Genomic DNA, 22,279 nt, shown 5'->3' on the forward strand with positions numbered 1-22,279 from the left:
CATTGCCTTCCAACATTCCTCAGGTAGGAATGGCCTTAGAATGGACCAAGATCTTTAGCAGTGCTATTTTGCCAAAGTAGTATTTTGAGACCAAAATAGTTTAATTCATTAGTTCAAATTCACATGGTGGGGAAGCCGACTTGGCCCAATGGATAGAGCATCTGCCTACCACATGGGAGTTCCGTGGTTCACACCCCGGGCCACCTTGCCCCATGTGGAGCTGGCCCATGTGCAGTGCTGATGCGCGCAAGGAGTGCCATGCCACGCAGGGGTGTCCACGCGTAGGGGAGCCCCACGCTCAAGGAGTGCGCGCCGTAAGGAGAGCCGCCCAGCGTGAAAGAAAGTGCAGCCTGCCCAAGAATGGTGCCACACACACAGAGAGTTGACACAACAAGATGACGCAACAAAAAGAAACACAGATTCCCAGTGCCACTGATAAGGATAGAAGTGGTCACAGAAGAACACACAGTGAATGGACACAGAGAGCAGACAACGGGGTGGGGGTGGGGGGCGGGTGGAGCGGAGAGAAATAAATAAAAAATAAATCTTTAAAAAAAAATTCACATGGTAGATGATGAATCAAGATTAAATTTGGGTCTTCAGACTTTTATTATACTTTTACATTTCTGAATTCAAAATTAGTCTTTTCCTATGGTACTCTTTGACTCATGGTTTGGGCTAGATTTGGAAACGTAGTTAAGCAAAAAAGGAAGAATAAAGGAACTGTTTTTTCAGCAGTCAAGTCTAAACTTTGCATTAGTCACCAAGCATATTGTGATCTCCTTACATCCTCCCAGTCATAGGAGGTAAGAAGTTATTATATCCTTTTCCAGATGGTTGGTTTGTGGCTCAGAAAATTCACTGACTTGCAAAGAATCTGTTTACAGGTCCCATTCAGATTTGAATCCATGTTTCTTCATTCCTTATTCCTCTTTTTCTCTACTTTGGGCTGCAGTATTTTTCTATGGCCACCCATCTCATGTGAACTTAACACAATTTATTTAGTAATGTGCTGTTGGTGCCAGTCCAAGTGGGCATTAAAATTAGTTATGCTTTTAGGAACTAATAAAGGAGTTGCACAAAACTAATACAGCCTTGGTATATGTGAAGGGTTTATTTTCATTTAGTAGAACATAATTTATGGGTTTTTAATATGACATGAATTAGTTGCTAACCATTTTCTTGTTTACATTTTCAGGAAAATGCAACGATTGAGTAATAGAATAGGATAAAGATAGAAGGGAAGGTGAGTGAGGTAGGAAGCTAGAATAGGATCACATGGGGTAAAGACTCTGGTAATATCAAAAACAAATGGGATATCATCTGAGTTGATTATTCAACATACAGCTATTAAGCATGACTTCAAAAACTTTACAAGATTGAACTAAAAGTTCATGAACAATATATGTTTTGAGCAGGTGGCAGAAGGGCAGATGGAGCAGGTAGAGTTTCTTAAACACCTATTATGCGCCAGTCTATCTCTCTGTAGGTTGTCTTCATAACAACTCAAAGGGACAGGAATTCTTAGTTTAATTTTTTGGAGCTGGGGTTTAAATACAAGTCCTTTTGACTTCTAATTCTAATATCCTGCCTGCTTCATAGGAAGATATTGATTCAACAAAAAAACCAGGGGCTTCTCCTAAGGCTTCTGGTGAGTTTGGTGAAAAGTTAACCACTAGCTTTTACTAATGTCTTAATGTTGCCCAATCTCCAAAATGATTTTGGCTCTTAAATAGCATGATATTAGAACATATATGTAGGCTATGTAGTGTAATGGCTCAGGTGCTTGCTCACTGGTCATCTTAGGTAATCCCTCAATTTCTCTAAACCTTAGTGTCTTCATCTGTAAAGGAGATACGATAATAGTAACTACCTCATAGGATTTTATAGGAATTAACGGCAATTACAACATTTCAATATGCAGGCAGGAGACATAAGTTTTTTATTGTTGTTGCTGCTGTCACATTCCAAATATCCTCATCACTTTTTATCCTCAGATTTACTCCTTTAAGGCCATGGCCACAATTCCTTCTTTTCCAGTCTTTTTATTCACTTTGGTTGTTGATGAACTTGTACCTGGATCTCCTTTTCATTTTAGCCTTTTCTTCTATTATTAAATGACTCAAATGCCTTCAGTCTTCTGCCCCACAGATTACCTTGTATGTCTGGGATCTTGCCCTCTTCAATAATGGAGAGAGGTGACTGGGCAGTATAGTTAGGGCTGATGAGTCTGGGGTCTGGAGTCAGACTGCTGGGTTCAAATTCTGGTTTTACCATTTACTAGTTATACATCCAGGAGTAGGTTGCTTAATTGTTCTCAGTTCCTTGTTTCTTCATCTATAAAATGGGGTAATAATAGTTTCTCCTCCCCATCCCTGCAGGAGTTCTATGGGGTTTAAATGAATAAACGTACGTAAAGTAGTTGTTACAGCTATGGGACAACAGAGAAGTGATCAATCAATGTTAACTGTTGTTATTAATCCTTTAGCCAAAGTTTGCCTCTAGCATCTGTATTCTATTGTTTTCCCAGATTCACCTGTAACCTGCTATGTTTTCTAAATAATTTCTTTTATATTACCAGTAAGCAATGATTTCTGATCAGCATAACTGCAAACCAAGCAAGGATTGAGAGGTAGGTACAAGTGCTGAAACACTGAGGTTTTCTTTCAGCGGTGTCAACTACTATTTCCATTGGCTTCAAGGTTTTGGAAGAAGAACGGTTCCACTGGTATGAGGATAAGGCTTATAAAGCATCCTATACTGGAGGAGTCCTTAAGTGGAATTACTGATGAACGATGACGGGTGGGTTCATTCCCAGATCCAGTCCTCACTCCAAGTTCATTCAAGTGTCAGCTGCAAGGCTACGTGCCCTGGGCCATATGTCCCCAATTCTGGGAACCCTACACGGGGCTTCTGCTCACAGAGGCCACCTGCCCAGGGAGGAGAGGAAAGAGGACCTTCCTGCCTCCCACCAGCGCCACCCAAGCTCACCCAAACACTGTCGAACACAGAACCGGTTTCCGTGCAAGGATGAACTTTCTGAGTCAGAGAGGTCCAAAGACGGAGCGGCCATCTCTGGAGGGAGCGGGGTATTCGAACCCTCGTGGAAGGACCCTTTGGTAGGATGAGGTTGCACATGAGAGAGATGCTAGACAGATGACCTTTACAGCCCCATTCAACCTAGGGATCTAATTAAACTCAGGAAGATGGAGGTATCGCTTGGAGAACACATGGACTTGTTGGGATGTTTGAATGGATCACTTTCTTGCTGATCTCCCATCTGCACCACTAAGACTCCTCATTAATTTAGAAGTTAGGCATTGACAGCTCAGGCTTATGCTGTTAAATATCATCGAAATTTTATATAATTTATTCTTCCTTTAGAATGGAACCAAGACGCTCCTAGGGCCTTTGCTCTAACTCTTCCCTCTGCCTGGAACAGTCCTCTGTCCTCATTTGGGTCTCTGCTCGAATGCCACCATATCAGAGATGCTCCCTCATGCCCCTCTTTTATAAAATACTGTCACCCCTTCTCATGGAGGACCTTCTCAGTGTCACTGTCTCTAGCTTCTCCTGCTTTAATCTCTTCCATCCACTAACTGCCACAAGGTACATTATATATTCATTTGTTTGTTGTCCTTGCTGAAATGTATGCACCAAGGGAACAGGGCTTAGACTTCTCATTGTACTGCAGATTCTAGAAGAGTGCCTAGGACGTGATGGTCCCCAAGAATATTTGTAGAGGGAGAAAATGTGGCTCAAGCAGTTGAGCCCCGGCTTCCCACATAGGAGGTCCCAGGGTCAGTTCCTGGTACCTCCTGGAAACAAAAACAAAAGAACAAATAACAAACAAGGGAAGCGGATTTGGCTCAATGGATAGAGCATCCGCCTACCACATGGGAGGTTCAGGGTTCAAACGCAGGGCCTCCTGACCTGTGTGGAGCTGGCCCATGCACAGTGCTGATGCGCGCAAGGAGTGCCCTGCCACGCAGGGGTGTCCCCCAGGTAGGGGAGCCCCATGTGCAAGGAGTGTGCCCCATAAAGAGAGCTGCTCTGCGCAAAAAATGTGCAGCCTGCCCAGAAGTGGCACCACGCACGTGGAGAGCTGACACAGCAAGATGCAACAAAAAGAGACACAGACTCCTGGTGCCGCTGACAAGAATACAAGCAGACACCGAAGAACACACAGCGAATGGACACAGAGCGTAGACAATGGGGGGGAGGGGAAAGAAATTAAAAAATAAAAAAAACTTTAAAAAAACAAGCAAAACACACAAAAAAAACAAACAACAAGCAAACAAATGAGGAACCATGTGGCTCAGCGGCTGAGGGTTGGGTGCCGGCTTCCCACATATGAGGTCCAGGTTCAATCCTCCACCCTGGTACTTTAAAAAAATTGTTGAATGGATAAGTGAAAACAGAGGTTTGTTCTTTTTTTTTTTTTATAGTAATATATATATATATTTTTATTGATTTTGTAAAAATATTACATTAAAAAAAATATGAGGTCCCATTCGACCCCACCACCCCCACCGCACCCCTCCCCCCCCAGCAACACTCACTCCCATCATCTTGACACATCCATTGCATTTGGTAAGTACATCTCTGGGTATCTCTGCACCTCATGGGTTTGTTCTTATTTCTCATTAGTTCATTTTCTTCTCTATGTCTTTTGTATTTACCTCTTCAAAAAATTGGTTTGGGAAACCTTGAAACACCTTTGAGTCTGTCCGCCAAGGTATGAAATTAAAATTATATCCTCCTGGAATTCATCAGCCATACCCAATTCAGAGGAATTTACAAGTGCAAAAATAAATCTTTACTGGGACAAGGAAAAAAAAAAAAACCCAACATAGCTCTCCATTCAAAACCTAGGTTTAATGGCTACTTTTTTGAAAAGTCTGCAAAATAGAAGAGATTTCTTTTCAAAGAAACATGGACACACTCTCTCTGTTTTACATTCAAAGGGTGATTTGATATAAATAAGTATTTTGTTTATTTAAAACTAGAGTTTCCAAGCGATCATCTGTAATCATACATGGTAAGGACCTACATTTTCTCTTACTGCTGATTTCCAGAAACCCAATCCTCTTTTGGTTACAATAAATCTAAAAAAATCTGAAAGCAAGTCAATATTTGTTTCCAGTAGATGGCACTGCAAATCAAGACTTTAGAGAGATATTTTTAAAAAGTTTAATTTTCCTTCTCACTTCCTTGATCATGATAATAATTGTTTATTCTGTAGTAAGAGAATCTAAAATAACTAATACAGTAAAAACAGATAGGTTGGGGATTTTGAGGTTGCAATAAAGTTAGGGCTGTATAGAGCCCCAACACTGATATTTCTTCTCTGTATATCATAATTGGGCACTTTAATTAAAATAGTTGATGCATGTAACATGAATTGCCCACTGTGCTTGTATATCCTCTTTCTGATGTGGGATTTTGGTTGCTTGTTTTAGTTTGTTTAGTTTATTTTACATTCTAAGTCCAACTTTTCACTTTAGCATTAGACCAAATTCACTTCTTTCAGGCCAGTTAATGTACACAGACAAAACTGTTCCAGGGGCATAGATCTGTGCTGGTGCCCCTCGCCCCCATTACATACTTGGTCATATTGTGTTTGGATTAGAGAATGTAAATGGTCCTGGCCAACACTTCAGCTTCCATGTAAAAAAGATGACACAAGCATACGTCCTAGGAATATGTGTGTGTGTTTTTTGTTACATTTAAAAAAATATAAGAGGTCCCCATATAACCCCACCCCCCTCACCCCATCCTCCCACATCAACAACCTCTTTCATCATCATGGCACATTCATTGCATTTGGTGAATACATTTTGGAGCACTGCTGCACCAACGGATAATGGTTTACATTGTAGTCGACACTCTCCCCCAGTCCACCCAGCGGGCCATGGCAGGACCTACAGTGTCCAGCATCTGTCCCTGCAGTACCACCCAGGACAACTCCAAGTCCTGAAAATGTCCCCACATCCTATCTCTTCTTCCCTCTCCCTACCCTCAGCAGCTACCGTGGCCACTTTGGAATATATGTTTTAAACATATTTTAACACCTTTTAAAAGAGATAATACATATAAGATAGAACAGACCATCTGAAATGCTATCATCGACGTAAAAACACCCAGGGGAATGTCTGGCACAAAAATAGGTGCTAAATAAATCCTCCCTCCCCTTTCTTGCTGCCTGTGAGTGGAAGAAGAATCCGATGACCGAGATTCAGGCCCTGCTCTGCCACAGTAGCCTGAGATCTCTGCCAGCTACCATTCCTGGCCTCTCAACCAGGCTGGAAGCAAGGCTGCAGGGTCTAAAACATTAAATCTCACAGAAAACAAGATTCCAAGGGAAGGACACGATGTTAGGAGACCCCAATATACGCACCAGTAGCCTCAGAAGTTGGGGGTGCTTTTCCAGTCGGGAGATCCATCTTCCTCAGTGGAGAAAGCAGCCATCTGTTGCCAGGGGCACAGACACAGGTAAACCATCTCATCTCTTTAAATAAATGCCATAGGAGGATTCAGACATCATGCATTTTTTATATACTTAATATTCTGTTCCTTTTTTCCCTCCTATTGTCAAGCAAGCCAGAAATGCCTTCAAATTAGACGAGAGGCAGTAGAGAGGGCTTAAGGGGGTGGGAAGCCCTGGTACCTCTGTGGATGACCACATCACCACCCTCAGGATGCTTTAGCCATTCAAATAAGCCATCTCCTGACCCTCACCATCCTCAGAATGACTTTCCCAGGCTCCCTTCCCTCAGCCCTGCACTTACAGGGGCAAGCAAAAAACCTACACAGCAAATACAAAAACACACGCGTCATCTAAACAAGGCAGAGATGTGACCTGAGAAATACCCGCACCGCAGGGTTGTCGGACCGAGAAGGCCCCTACTCTCTTTCTCTCCAGAGCTGCTTACTTGAGGTTTTCCCCTCTGTGTGAGCCCAGAGTCTACGTTTTCGCCCTTTCACATTGGCAGAGATGGCGTTGGACCAGCACAGAAAGCCAATGTGTGGCTTTGGGCTGGGGTAGATTGACAAACACCGTTTAGAGTCTGAAAGGACGTGACAGAACATTTAGTCCAATCCCCTCGTTTTCTATGCCTGAGAAGAGTATGGCTCAAAGAGGTCACTTAACTTGCACAAGGTCAGATGGGTAACGGAGGTCATTTGACCTCCAGTACATGAACGGAAGGCTTCAACTGGGGATAAGTGATAAGGAATAAGGTTAAAAAAATCAGATTTCACTTCTAGTGACCTTGGAAGGGAGATGGAAAAACAGCCTAGGAGAAAACAAAGTAAGTTTCAAAGCCTTGAGTAGAGAGAAGATTGCATACATTCTTCAAATGTTTGCTTCTGACCTATATCCACCCTTTCCTTGGTGTTAAGCTAGTCTGTCCAATAACTCATTAAATATTCTCTATAATAAGAAAGCATAGTGAATTAACATCACTGAATTGTATATTTGAAAGTGGTAAAAATGGGAAATTTAAGCTACCAGAAAATATATGTTACCAGAAGAAGTTTTTTTTTTTTTTTAAAGAAAGCATAATAGTTCATTTTCTTTAAGACATTTCCTTTTCTCAGTGGGAAATAAAAACTTAAAGATGGGAAAATTATGAGCAAACTCACAAACACTTTCCTTTGTGTAAGATTAATACATTATTCATTAATAAAAATAACACAAGTAATATACATACAACTTTTTTCACTCTTCTGCAATGTTTTTGTGAAATAAATACTTAGGAACACACAGACGATAAGATAAGGCATAATCTTTTCAATTGTTATTTTTACATTCCTAATGAGATGCTTTTGGGTTGCATCATCAAACAGAATAGCATCTCAATATACAACAACTAATCAATACCATATTAATATTTTGTAAAATTTAGCCTCATTTGTATTGAAGAATTCGAAAGCCCATAACTTAGATCTGTAGCTGCACTTAAAAAGTGACAAAATTCATGATTTAGCTACAGTTTAGTACTGAAATAACATTTGCAATCAGTTGGTGTGACCAAAGGCTTATTGCCAAGAGTTTTAGGAAATGTTAACAATACATAGTGGAGTCTTGTGGTGTTAATTATGAGATTTACATGGCTAAATTTTCCTGAGTTGGAGTATATGACTTCCTTATTTTGAAGAAGCCTTTGCAATTTTCACCTGTGCTTTACCCTTGACTGAATATGCTGGATTTTCTTCATCTTTAATTGATTTCGGGTGGCTCCTATATCTGGATACTCATATCTCTCAAGTGTCTGGTTCTGAAATAAAAATGAAAGTTGGAAAGTATTGAAGTGGGATGAAGGGGCCACTTTAATTGCCTCGGGGAATCTTCTACCCAATTTTCATTTTCCTCATTGGTGTCCTTGGATAAAGGAGAACAGGGGGAGGATGCAAAAAAGAAAGCCAGAGAACATTCAAGATGTCACGAGGAAAAAGCAATAGGAAAAGTATAAGGGAACCGAACTTCGAGAAATTTCACAATAGACAGCATTTAAATTCTTTTTAACAACGCACCCACTGCGTACTAGGGCTTCATGATTTTGTTCCATAAACATGGTGGGTCCAAAAAAACGTAGCTCCACATTGTTTTCTGGACAAAGTTATTCAGGGGTCTGCATACCCAAAACGTAAAGACGACTACTTTGGAGCATCCTCGGGTTGGGCATTGTGTTCTTTTCCCTCTGTTTTCATTTCGAAGGCATAACCTCCGGTGCATAATAATTACGGACCACTGGTAAACAAACCTGGAGAAGCGCAAAGGCTGGCTGCAGCGCACGTCGTTCCCGCTCGCGGGGAGGGAGCAGGGATGGCGTTCTCTCTCCAAACAGCAGCCCCGGAAGTCCTGACAAGGGGCGGGAAGGAGCGCCTGTCCCGCTCCCCGGGGCTGGTGGCCTCGACTCCTGGGGCGCACGCAGCAGGGACCCCGGGGCCCCACGCGGTCACGGCCGGAGCCGCGGGAGCAGCCCCGCGCCTGCCGCGGGAGGACGGGGGGAGTGCGGGACGTCCTTGGGCGGCAGGGGCTCTGCGCCTCGCTCGCCCGAGCCCACGCGCCCCAGCTGGGACGGGGGCGCGAGGGCCTGGTCTCCTGTGCCGTCGGTGGCCAGGAAATGGGCCCGCCGCGGTAGCCAGGTTTCTCCCCCACCCGACCCGCTGTGTGTCGAAGGGGCACCAAGGAGCGACGTGGGCGTTTGAGACCAAGGGCCAGAGCTACGCATTAGTGTGTCTGGAGCCCACGCTCTCGAAGCTTCGAGATCTCAGTTCGGGCCTGGGACCGAAGTTGGAGTCGCCTCGGGGCGGTGAGGGGTGTTTACGTAGCGACCTTCGGGACCAGAGCGCGGGTCCCGGTCCTGGCGTCCCAAGATCAGGCACGCAGGGAGCTGCAGGGTGCGCAGGCCCTCGGGCTGGAGCTGGAACTCGGTCACTGAGTAGCTGAGACGCGGGTCGTCTGGCACTGCAGTCTCTCAGGTGGCTGGTCGGTCAGATGGGGGTTGGTGCACGTACGGCGCGAGGATTCAGACGGCCCGAGGCGTTTTAGAGCTTGCAAAGCTCTGTCCAAAACTCCGGGAGAGACGCTGGCTCTGGCCGGCCGTGCGCCGGGTCTCCGCTCCCGCCGCCGCCCCGACCTCCGCGCTCTGCCCGCCTTCCCCGTGCAGGGGGAGCTCGGGAAGGTCGGGGTTTCGCGGGAGCCCTTTCCCGGAAGATCTCTCCGGAGATTCTTCTAGAAAAGTGGGCCCGGCCGCGGGGAGCCGGAGGGGTGTCCGGGAGTGCCGCCTTCCGGGGCCCCGCGGTGGAGGAGAGACCTCGCCTGGGAGGACCTCTGCTCGCCTCACTCCTTCGGTCTCCGCCTCTCCGAAAACTGCCGCCCACTCTCCCGAGCGGCCTCTACCTCTCTCCCCCGGGTATCCTGCCCCAGGCCGGAGCTCCTCGGGGACGGCAGGGTGGGGTCCGTGCAGCCCCCTCCGCAGCCTGACGCAGGCGTCCCCTCTCTCCTCCCGGGGCCTCCGGGACCACTAGGTCTCCCCGTCTCCTGGGGAGATGGAAAAGAGGTGGCGAGAGGGTTCTGTGGGAATGGGTGGACGCAGTTGGGAGACTCCGGGGGAATGTGACCCCCTTGGCCATAAAGTAAAACATCAGGCCAAAGGTTTCCGTTTTCTGTTCCTTCGGCGAATTCCCAGGCCAAGCCACCGGCCCGCCGCCTTCCCACTCTGGGGACACCGTCGGTGCTGCCCACGCGGCCATCGCCTGCGCTCCCGCCTCGGGGCCATTTCGTTCGGCCTCTGCCCATCCACGGCGGGGGCGGCCTGGGAGCTCCGCTGCGCCCCCGGCCCCGCGCCGGCCGGCTCCGCAGACGCCGGCTGGAAGTCCAGTCCTGGACGGGGCTACCCGGCCTCCGATTCCCCAGTCCCTAGAACCTTCTCCCGAGGGCACGCTTTCCTCGGGAAGTCCTCCAGGGCGTCCCTTTCCGCCCTCGGAGAGCAGCCCCGGCCAGGCGCCCTAGAAGCACGCCCCGGCCCAGGCGTGGCCCCAGGGGACGCGGCGCGAGCCCCGCGGGGCGCAGCCGGGAGCCGCCCCCAGCAGCCCCAACTGAATTCCCTTCCCCCTGGGGGTCGGTTTCCCGGGCAAATCTCTCGCGGGCTCCATCCCACCATCCCGGAGGGGAAAGGAAACATCGGAATCTGTATGGAAAACGCACAATTTAGGCCCAGGGTGGGGCGAAGGGGGCGGGGCGAAGGCTGCGTGTTTTAATCGATCGTCTCTCCAGACGCCGGTGGATAAAGGTCAAGTTTGTGCACTTTATGAACAGAGGAATTCTTCGAGGGAGAAGAGGTGCAGCCCGCAGAGCCCACAAGAAGCGTCCCGTCAAAGGCTGAGTTTTTCCACTTCTCCCCGCAGATGTTTCTGCGGAAACGCCCGTGATTCGAACTTTCTGCCGAAGATGTACGAAGGGAGCCAAAGAAAAGCAGGCAGGGGTGTGGGGCGGGGAGGGAGGGGGCGCCTGAAATCTGTGCGCGCCGCGGGCGGCTTGGGGGGCTGGCGGGCCGGGCGCGGGGGGCGCCGGGCTGGGGGCCGCGGGGAGGGGAGAAGCCAGCGCCGGCGAATTGGCTTAAGCCATTTCGCCCGCGCTGGAAAAAAGGGTCGTGGAAGGGAGTGCGCGGCGGCGAAGAAATAAATAAATAAAAATAATCATCTTAAAAAAGAGGGCCGGGCATGCGCACAGCGAGGATGCCATATTGGAAGGCGGCTGTAGTGGGAGCGGGAGGACGAGAGCCGAGCGTGCCAGGGAGGTGGCGGCGCGGCGCGGGCGGGCGGGCGCGATCGCGGGCGCGGGGTGCCGGGCCGAGCCCGGGGGGCGAGCCAGGGGGGCCCGGCCGCCCTACACGGCGGGGCCGGGGCGCGCGGGGGCCTTCCTCCACGCCGCGGGGAGGACAAACTTCACCAGGTAGGACGCCGTTCGGGCCGCCGCGCCCCGCGCCCAGCCTGGCCCGGGGGAGCTCTGCCGCCGGCAGGTTGAGCGCGCAGGGCAGCTGCTTTTTTTTCTCTTCTTTCCTTAGGGTAAAAAAAAAAAAGGGGAACCCCGAGCCCGCGGGGCGTGGGGGGTTGGGGAGACGAGAAAAAGCGGAGGGAAGGAGGCAAAAAAAAAACCACAACAACAACACAGAACGCCACCACTCCCGCGAAGCCGCAAACTCCGCTCTGCGCCTGGGGCTGTCATTTTTGCTCCCCCTTCGGCGCCTCGGCGTTGCTGGGCTTTGCCCAGCTCGGCGGGGCCGGCGTCCGCCGGGGGTGGCTAAGTGTGTCCTCCGTGAGCGCCCGCCGAGCCGCGGGGGCCCCCTGCGCCGCGCACCTTCCTCACTCACTCCTTTTGGCAGCGTGGCCGCGCCTGGCCCCTCGCACCCTTGCTCGCTGTGGTTCCCGTCTCCCTCTTTTTTGGTGGGTGTGAAGAGGTGCGCGTGTTGAGAGGTGGGGGAAGAAGGATCTGGTGGGGGCGGGGGGGGGGAGGACTTGGAGAACAGGGAGATATTCAAGATAGTATCTATCTTTGTAATCGCCCTTTTGGACACGTTTGGCCATGCAGCTCAGATGAAATTGTCAGTAGTAGTTTCGGAGCGTGCCCCGGCGTGGGTGATCTTTTTGTGTGCGCCTGCTTAAGTAATATCCTGTCACTTGGGGCTTTTCTCTTGTCTATACTCTTGTGACCTTCTTTCAGAATTACCAATCTGATCCGGTTTTGGAGTTTAGCTTCTATGCGTCTGTGTGTCTTGATGAAATCCGCCAAAAAAAAAACCCATCCGCAAACTGCTAGACGCATTTATTTATTTTGGCCCCCGGCGGCGGGAGAGCTTTAGCCGGGGAGGGGGGAGCCCTGGGGGTGGGAAGTGGTGGCGAGGCTCCTGCTGAACGTCCACAGCCCGATCCCTTCGTGTTACTGGAAGCGCCACAACTGCGGCGAATGAGCATTTGTGAACCGTGCCGGTTTCAACATGGCGGGCTAAGGTGTCCTCTAGAAACTGAAAATAAAGGTTTTTGAGGTGGGAAAAAACCCATCCGGAGTTACCATTCCTTAGTTTCGACTCTCTTTGGTTACCCCAGGAGCTGCTTTAGCGAATTAAGTGGGAAAAGCGAGAGGGAAGCGGCTGCCCTAGTTTTTTTCCGGGGTGAGAGACAGTGTGTGTAAAGTCCATTGCCGGAGGGGAGAGGGGTGGAGCGGCGGGGTGCGAGCGGCTTGGACTGGGGCACCCAGGACACTCCTGGGTGCCCGTTGGGATGAGTGTGCATGCCTGCGTGTGCAGTTCGGGGGGGTGGGGGGAGGTGGTTGCCCAGAGCTTCTAGGCACCATCCCCTGCCATGATTTGACGTGACAAACTGCTGACACGCGGTGAAAAATACGTGAGGGCAGAGGTAATGATTTATTTCGGCTCTTTCTCTCCTCCCTGCGCTGGCTCCTGTGCGGTTAAAGACCAGAGTGAAAGCAGCAGCGGGAGGTGTTTCTCAAAGGCCTGACTGTCCGCTGTCTTGGGTGCCATCGGGCTGGAGGCGCCCGGGGAAGGGTGCGTGTGTCTGCTGGCGGCGCGGCGCCTGGGTGCGGTGGGTAGCGGGCGCTGCGGGGCGTGGGGGGGGGGGGCGGGCAAACTGGAGCGGCAGAAGAGCCGGGAGCCCCGTCGGGAGGAATGGGGTTGGGGCTGGGACTCGCCCCGGTTACTTTTTGGGCACGTGGCGGGTGGGGACGGCGTTCTGGGAAGAAAAGGTCCCTTTCTCAGGATGGGCTCGGAGAGGGGCGGCTTCGGGCCGTGGCGGACGAGCGCGCGCGGGATATGATTGGGGGGGGGGTTAAGGGCAGCTCCGGGGCGCGAAGGGGTCTGGGAGTGGAGCTTGTGGGCAAAATTGAAGCCGGTCTGCGGAATGCCAGCAAACCCTTGCTTGGAGGAGAGTCCCCAGGAAGGTCGGAGCCTGGCTTGGCTGGGAACTGGCTCCCCGACAGGGGTCGCCCATGGCCAGGACGTGGCGGCCTAGCGGCGGTCGCAAGGCGGTGTCCGTGGGAGGGTCTCCGTAGGGCGGGGCCCCGGGGGCCCTGTGGGCCCGGCCGGGGTAGGTCCGGGTAGCCTTCGGGGCTTGCGAGCCTGACCGTGCAGCTGCCAAGCCCCCCAGACGTTTGAAGGCAGCATGGCCAAGAGACTGGGCTAGGCTCTCCGGTACTGCAGTGCGTGGGCTCTGGGCACCCGCAGGGCCTGGAGGAGGACCTAGAGAGTCGGTTCTTCCTTGGTCCCACGCAGCCTTGTCTAAGGGACTCTTCCTCGAGATGCCCCGGGGGTGGGGTAGCGTCACCAGCATTTTCTCCTCCCCACCGGGGTGCCAAGGCGGAGCGATTAGCAGCGCTCCAGCCAAGACGCGGTTCGCCCTTGGGTCCAAGCCCGTCCTCCTCCGCGGGAGCAGCTCTCCCCGGGGCGACCGAGGCGGCTTCGCCGAAGAGGAAACCAGCCTAAAATGGCTCTTGGCTGGTGCACGGCAGTTGCAGCCGAGAACCCCTCCCCTCCTCCTCCTGACGTCGCAGTCGCCAGCGCGCAATTAACTCCAACGCCCCGAGCCCGCGGTTTTGCAGCCGACTGCGCTGTGGACGTGAATGCACCATCCATTACAAAGAACGTTCCACGGGATTCTTTCAGGGCCCAGGCTTCCTTTTCTTTCGGGGGAGGAGAGGAAGGCGGGAAGAACGGAAACGTGGGTAGGAGCCGCGACGACCGCTGCCTCTGGCTTCGAGGGGACGCGGGGACCGGCGTGCCCCGGAGCCGGAGACCTTCACGCTGGCCGCCCCTCCTGGGACTCGCTCTGGATGGTGTTTTTGGAGTCCGGGAGTCCTGAGACGGGAAGCCTGGAAGACTGTCCCCAGACTTCGCGAGTCTTGTTTGCAGTTTCGCTTTCGTGATTCTCGGCATCTTTGGATTTCCAGAGTTGGGTGGGATTCCGGAAGGACCAGGCGCCAGCCAGGCACTGGACTTGTTCCTCCTTTCGGTGCAGTAGCCAGACTTGGCGCGGATCCCGCCTTTTCCCCCCGACATCTCCTCTTCGCCTCCTTCGACCTCGCTGCCGTTGGCGAGGTTGGGGTCCCCGGCTCGCGCGCGCTGCCGCCCCCGCCCGGGAGAGCGCCACCTCCCGCCGCCTTTGCGGACTCCCTCGGCGAATCTGGAGCGAAACCGCTTTCCTCCTAGGGCTGAACCCGCTGGGATCCGGATCCGTCCCCGCTGGCCTCCGCACTCCCTACTCCTCGGCTCTTCGGTCCGTGCACTGTAGTTCAGGGAACTGGGGGGCGATTGGCGTGTCTATACCAAGCGCACGGATCCATGTTTCACCAGGTTGGAGAACGGGAAAACAGGCTTAAATTCGGCATCCTGGGGAGGCTATGGGGGAGGGGAAGGAGCTTGAGCCGGTAGGGGAGGGGGACAAGGGTCCTGGGGGAGGGGAGGGGAGGGGAGGGGAGGGGCAAGGGGTTGGCTGCGCCCTCCTTTGAGCCACATCTGTTACTTTCTCTTCTTAAAATTGTCCGTACCCTTCCTTGCTCCCTTCTGTAAGTGGTGTGTGAGAGCTGGATCTTAGCGTGGTGCTGGGACGAAACCACCTGCCTGGAGGGTGGGGAAGGACGCCCACGCCCACGAAACCGCGTATCCCGCATCAAAATTTTTACTGTGCACAGGACCCATGACCGTGCCAGCGCAAATCACTTTTCCGGTCCCAGGGAAGAGAGTGATCCGCTGCCCTCTTTTGATGTGTGTTTTCTAGACGCACCAGCTGAGACCCGCAGAGGCGAGAACAGAACAGTCCCCATTTTTCATTAGGATGCGGGCACCCAGCCTCACACAGGCCATCCCACGAGATGGATTTCACTAATGATGGGAGTAATTGATTGGAGAGAGTTTTTCCTCTTGACTTTTCCTCGCAGAAAATATGGACTAATGTTTTTTTGTGGTTTTTTTTTTTTTTGAACTCTATTAGATATAAATGACTGGCTTCAGGATTCTTAACTTAAAAAAATAGAAAGCGAAAATAGGTTCCTGAAGAAAGAGTTCTAAAACTTTGGTGATCTTCGAAGCCGTCTCTCTTCACTGTTCTTCTTATTTATTTTTTTATTATTTTATCATAACGCCTTCCAGTGTTTGCCTGGAAATATTAAAGGTTTATCCAATCTTATTTCTGCCCACTCTAGCTGAAGTGGCATTTTTCAGTTTTCATGCCATTGCTCCCCAAATGACTTGCCAACTTGAGAAGAAATGCTGAGTGATGGAATCATTGCTTTCAGCAGTCAGGGAATGAGGATTCCATTTAATTAATACATGATGAGTTGAGGATCTGAGATGTCCATACAATGAAAATTCCAACTCCCTAGTGCCTATGCTGAAGCTTGAAAGTTTATGTAGGTATAGAAAAGTAGGAATATATTTTTTAAATAGCTTAAACAAAAATTGTCTATTATGGGATTTGAATTACCTCCAGTTCTATGTACTAGGTTTAGACAACATTTCTCTCCAGTTTTTATTATTCAGAATTTTTGGAGTCCATATAACAGTAGTGGTACAAAAAGTTTTTACCTTATTCTAAAATAAGGTTCTCATACCAGAATGAGATTGGAATTTAATTCAAGACACATTTTGAAGCTTTCCTAACTGCTTATATCATAACCCCTTTCCTTGGTAGCAACTTATGGCCCCCATCCTGCAACTAAATACATCTTACTGAAATTATGCTTGTCACAACAAACTAGAAAGTCAGCCTGAGCATTCAGGTTGAAGATTTGGGGTCCACCAACTCTAGCTTGTAAGGAAGAGTCCTCATCGAGAAGGAAAGGGAGAGAATCAGGGGGTCTGGCTTTTGGTTTCAGAGCTCTTTCTGTCTAGCTGCATTACCCTGGACAGATTATATCCACCTGAGCGTTACCTTCCTTACTGACAAAGTGAAGATTGACTACAGTGTTACTCAGAAGATCTTGATGCTGTTTTACCTTGGAAGAAAAATGCAGTCATGCTCAAGGGATTCATTTCTTGGATCATGTCTACACCGAAGAGTGAAAACACTACAGGCCTAGCCAGCGATGAGATGACAGGATATCTATGAAGCTGGTTGGTGGGTTGTCTTACCACCAACTGCAGAAGCAAAGCTGTGTTACTGTTCAGGGATGGAAGTTCTCCATGGAGTTGTGTTTCCATTTATGCTCTGGAAAAGGCAAGGTGTAGAGAAGTCAAAATGGAGACCTGTACAAACGCAGTCTTCACGGGTTACATCCGTCCTGGCATGTACTGCGCTAGGATAGCATGCCTTTAAAATGATTGGCTTGGGAAATGGACTTTGGCCCAGTGGTTAGGGCGTTGGTCTACCACATGGGAGGTCTGCGGTTCAAACCCCGGGCCTCCTTGACCTGTGTGCAGCTGGCCCATGCGCAGTGCTGATGCGCGCAAGGAGTGCCCTGCCACGCAGGGGTGTCCCCCGTGTAGGGGAGCCCCACATGCAAGGAGTGCACCCGTAAGGAGAGCCGCCCAGCGCGAAAGGAAGTGCAGCCTGCTGAGGGATGGCGCCGCCCACACTTTCCGTGCTGCTGACGACAACAGAAGCGGACAAAGAAACAAGACGCAGCAAAAAGACACAGAAAACAGACAACCGGGGGAGGGGAATTAAATAAATAAAAATAAATCTTAAAAAAAAAAGATTGGCTTGACTGTGCTCTAATAATTCCTAGGACTAAAAGGGACCATACCAAATAGGCCTCTGCATCCACCACCCCAGATAGGAGGGTGTTTGGACATTGTAGTCAGGGTCACTTGTGTGGGTAGATGACAGCGGCTGGCCCGATAATCCAGTAAGTGAAAAATCAGCTCTGATGCTCAAGATGTTCCATTCCCAACAGGCGGAACTTCCTTTCCTTGTGACACTCCGAGTGTCCTGAACATAAGCCAAATGATCGTCCTGGTTAAACAAGTGTTGACGGTGTTTAAGTCAGTGTAAACAAGATGTTTGTAGGCAGGTATCATAAATGAGGAGAGCTACTCAACTTGGAATTTTCATATAACAGGGAATGTTGTATGATTTATGTTAAGTTACCCAATAACGTTCTTTGGGATTGGTTTTGCATGGGAAGATTCAAGAGTGTTCTGATGGAAACATGACATCATCACCCTCCCCATCTGATTAGCCTGCAGTGAAAATGATGATACTTCACCATACATTGTTAATCAGGGTCACTTGTGTTCATGGTTAAGATGACGCCGATCAAAAAGTCTTACTCTCTTGCCACGTGGTTTCCGTTCATGTGATAAGAGAGAGGTTTTTAACACTGATTGAAGAATCCATTGTGCTTTTCTGTTTCATTCCTTTTTGATGTCCTTTAAAAAAATGACATATTTTGGTGGATAGAGTACTTGTTGTTAAACATTTGATGAATCCTATAAAGTAGGGCAAATAATGTCAGCGGTTGTGGCTAGAGAAGCAGTGTGGAGCTGGTGGGCAGGGGGCCGTGGGGACAGATTTTTATCCTGTGAAATCTTCCCCTGCGGTTTTATTGGCCGAGAAAAAGACGTCTTATAAAAAGATATTGAAGTATGTCTTCTTTGCTTTCTGCGAAGTTTGGCAAACTTTTTCCCATGTCAGTCAAAAGCGGAGTTTTAATGGAATCACTGCAAGATAAGACACAAGGGCCTCCAATTCTTAAAGCAAGTTCCTGTAAAGTCTTATTTTAAATGTAATTTCAAAAGAAGGACATGTGAATCTATATGTCTAGGGCTTAAAATTGTGGCATTAACCTGATTCATAATTAATCTATATAATTACATAATTATATCTAGTTTTAAAAATTAAATTAAGAGGTATGTAATTAAACATCTCTTCGCCAGCCATTCTTCTTATTGCTTTACATTTATATTTCATCTACTCATAAGAGTTTTAGTACTCCCGTTTTTGTAGATGAGTACACTGATGCTTGCCCTGCATAACTTGTCCAAAGTGACACAGCTAGCAAGGGAAAGAGTTAGAATTTGAATCTTACTCTTAGATTGTTGTGAAATTACACGCCTTGCACTTAAAATGCATTGGTTTATTTAATGTTTACGAGTTGGTGCTTCTATCTTCCTTTTATCGATAAGGAAATTGAGTCTTTAGAGAGGTTATGCAGGTCTTAAAATAGTGTTTTGTTTTCTGTTTTTTTTTAGTATTTAATTTTGAATGGGGTAACACTAGAGGATTTTGTGTCGCATTTAGTTCAGATGGTTATAGGAGACCAGAACCCTTCAGTGATCCTTAGATTACTTGTTTTTAAATGTAAACTTGAAAATACTCAGTGCTCCTGGGTTAGGTTTGAAAGGTGTTTACTGCCCTCTGAATTGACCATTAAAGACCTGAAAAATACTGAATTTCTGACATTCCATCTCGATTAGAAAATTGGCTCTAATATAAATCAGTTTTATTTCCCCCCTTCTTGGAAATATGCTGTAACACGAATGTAAGTGCAAATCAATAATGAAAATTCTCTACTCTGGGGCAAGTGGAGAGTAGAAGTAAAACAGACACTATTTAAAATGAGGTGAGTGGGAGCCTAGAGTTTTCTGTTTGTTAGCAGTGTTGCCTACTAATGAGTATAGGTTTTTTTTTTTTTTAGATTCAACTTGAATTTTTGGTCTTCTGTTAGATTTCCTTCCCACATAGAAAACTGAAGGCAAAAAATAAAAGCTGCTCTTTATGTGTGTGCTATGTCCATACTGTCATGTGACTTCTCTGGGTTTGATCAGCTGGTCACACATATACTTTCCCTGGTATGGTTGACTTCAGGCTGTGAAGCTGACAAATCAAAACTTTGCTCTAAGGGAGTGGAAATTAATTTCACTTCTTTTAAAGCACCCGAGAAAAAGTCAGTTTTTGCCAAATCATAGTAGCTGAGTTTCCAGAGAAATTGGCTTTTGGCATTATGTTCGAAAGTGTGCTACATATGTGCTAAATGAACCATGGTCTGCTGGTTAAAGTGAACCAAATTTTTGGAATTCAGAAACCCTAGTTCTGGTGGGAACTTTTGCTCTGACCCTGGCCCCATCACTTTTATTTTGTGCTTTGACCTCCCCTGTTTTTGATTTTTCCTGTGCATAGAATCCTTGCTAGGCACAAATTATTTTAAAAACCTGCTTTAAACGGTAAAAGACATGTGTAATTACTTTTATGGCATTGTGACAAATACCCTATCTTTTACAAGGCACCTCACAATTGTAGAGGAAGCATTTGTGTCAGTCATTTTTCTTTTTTCCCATCTCCAGATTGGAAAGGATGTTTCCCTCAAGGTTTTTTTTCTTTTCTTTTTAACGTTTATATTCAATAGTAGGCATCTTGTCTGTGTATGAAACAAAAACACTCACTGGGCATGCAATCCAAAAAGGATCTGCCACTTGATATAAATGGTGCCAGTTGGCACGTGGCTTAGGTTAGAGTTCTTCAATTAAAAAAGACAGACATTCATAGGAAACTGTTCTAAACAGCCTTCCAGTTGGTACTCTGAAAGAGACACAGTACTTATGTGGAATGCTTGGAGTAATGTTCCAGAGAACGGAGTGCTGTAGGGATAGTGACAGACAAGGGTTTGGCAAGACGAGGGGGATACAGTGAAAAGCACGATGGTAAAATTTAGTTTGGATTAGTGAAGGGTGGGCATTCTTTTCTGCAGGAAAGAATCGTGATTTGCTTTCCCATGGGCAGAAGAGTGGGAAAGGGGAATCCCAGAAAGGAGTTAGTTGGGGAGGAAAATGAGGACGTACCTGGTGATACTTAACCTGCAGATGTCTGAATGGGAGGTCAGATATCATGACTGCTAATAATCCAAAGGACAAACGTTTAGTTTTTAGGCAGCCTATACCTCTTTTATTAATTGATGTCATTATATTAATTCCCTTAGTTGAACTTCTGCTTATAGAGGCACCCTAATCATAGTTATTCTTTCGTAATACTGTTCTTTTTACAAATAAACACATTAATCTTTTAACGATAAATGTAACATCACTGCTCCAACTCTAGATGTATGTTGAAAGCTGGAGGTTGCATCATGCTCTGCTCATTTGGCCTAGATTTAGTTGTTAAGGTTTATACTGACAAGTCAACATGATTTTAGTTGTCGGAAACAGTTGTTGTTCTTCTCACTTGCAGTCTGCAGCCTTAATTTTCCAGTTAACCCAATCAAGAACAGGCTTTTAAAATTGCAAATGTGTAAAAAGGTGTGTGTGTATGAGAGAGAGAGAGAGAGAGAGAGAGGAGAGAGACTTCCCTCCCAGGGTTTTCTTTTTTTTTTTTTCTTTGCGGTTTTTCAGATGTCTATAATGTGGCAGGTGGGAATCCCAAGGATTTAGTGTTTTCATTCAGAATCTCTCTACTAGGTAAAGACATTTCCAAAGAGAGGACTTTCCTAACTGAGTCGGGGGGAGTTGGGTTCAGTCTTCTAAAGTACTAACATCAATGTGCTAATTAAAGAGAAAAAAGAAGGCAAGCAGATTGCAGCTGGTGATGGTTTAATATTGAAGCTGACAGTTTTTAAGGCTTCTAAGACTTCACGCCCCAGTGCATCTAATCTCTGCCAAGCGCGCTTCCCCGAATTTTTAGGGAAGGAGATGTGAACGGCTGGATGCCATCACTTTAATAAAAGCTGACAGTTGTGGAGCAACTTTCGTTTTTTCCTTGTCTCATCTCCAGTCCACTCTCCATCGCACTGTTATTGAAATCGAGCCAACCCTGGGATCGAACGTCCGGATTATGGCGCTTTATGTCGCTCTTCTGTTTGAAGGCAGGAGAATGGCTGCTGTAAAGTAACAGTATTTGGAGCTTTGAGATTTGCCTCTTGTCATTCATTGTTTTCAAACCTTACCTGTGTTTTCTTCTTCTAGCTAGCTGTAAAATGCAAAACATTCTGCTCTCTCCCCTTTTCATCTCTTTACGGACTGTAAGCTCTAGTGACTTGGTCTAGTTTGTCAGAGCCTTTGAGTAGCCAGCTGGGCATGTGGGGCCACTTGTCAGCTGGTCACATCTTAGTTATCTGTTGTCTCCTGGCCATGTCCCAATTCTGACTCAGCCTGAGGGAACTTTCATTGCCCTCTCCTCTTCAAGCCTTATTCTTTTCTCTGGGCACCAGCTCAGGATCTCCATCTTTTCATGAAAGCTTTTGTGACCCACCTTATGCTACGGTGAATACCTCCTCCTTTGAGTCTCTATTCTGTTCTAGTGAATGCATTATTCCCTCCTGTCATTTACACTTAATTTTAACAAGAAAGGCAAGTGAAGGCTCACAGTTCCTGAAATGTTGGGAGTGGGAGGTGAGAAGTGAGGAGAACAGACCAGATGAGAAGAGTTCTGCTTGTCGTGGTTAAAAAGCCAACTGTACATTCTGGTAAAAGTTATAATATTAACCCAGGTCCTTGACTTTGCCCTCCAGTGTTTTCCATGTTCTCTACCACCTCAAGTAAATGAGGGTGTTTAAAAAAAAAATCTCCTTTACATAATGATTTGCATTCGGACTCCAGTGAAGAATAAACTTCCTTCATGCATTTAAATGATAGAAAATTTGATTTATGCCCAACTCTATGGATATATCTGTGGCTTCAAATAAAGCAAGAGCCACCCGAGGTGCCCTTGGTGGTTTTTTGAACCCCCGATTAGATCACAAAGCTCTGCAGCTGAGATTCACTCTTTGGCTGCTTTCCCCAGAGGTGGGCAAGCGTCGTGGTGTTTTCATTGTTGGTGTCTTGGACCACCA

The 22,279-nt window shown here is 47.9% G+C and overlaps 1 protein-coding gene across 5 annotated transcripts in view; it reads left to right on the forward strand.

Annotated features, from left to right (window-relative positions):
• Positions 1 to 10,798: 10,798 nt before the first annotated feature.
• Positions 10,799 to 22,279, forward strand: part of SFMBT2 (Scm like with four mbt domains 2) — a 274,334-nt gene continuing 262,853 nt past the window's right edge. For 2 of the 5 annotated variants that reach the window (XM_058282432.2, XM_058282437.2), the window contains exon 1: positions 12,065 to 13,073. The gene's annotated coding sequence lies outside the window, so the exon portion shown is untranslated. Of the gene's footprint in view, positions 10,963 to 11,341; positions 11,465 to 12,064; positions 13,074 to 13,376; positions 14,874 to 22,279 lie in introns of those variants that run through there. The other 3 variants (XM_058282433.2, XM_058282436.2, XM_058282435.2) reach the window with 3 other exon arrangements.

Source organism: Dasypus novemcinctus, chromosome 20 (assembly GCF_030445035.2).
Source record: "Dasypus novemcinctus isolate mDasNov1 chromosome 20, mDasNov1.1.hap2, whole genome shotgun sequence".
Classification (NCBI taxonomy): domain Eukaryota; kingdom Metazoa; phylum Chordata; class Mammalia; order Cingulata; family Dasypodidae; genus Dasypus; species Dasypus novemcinctus.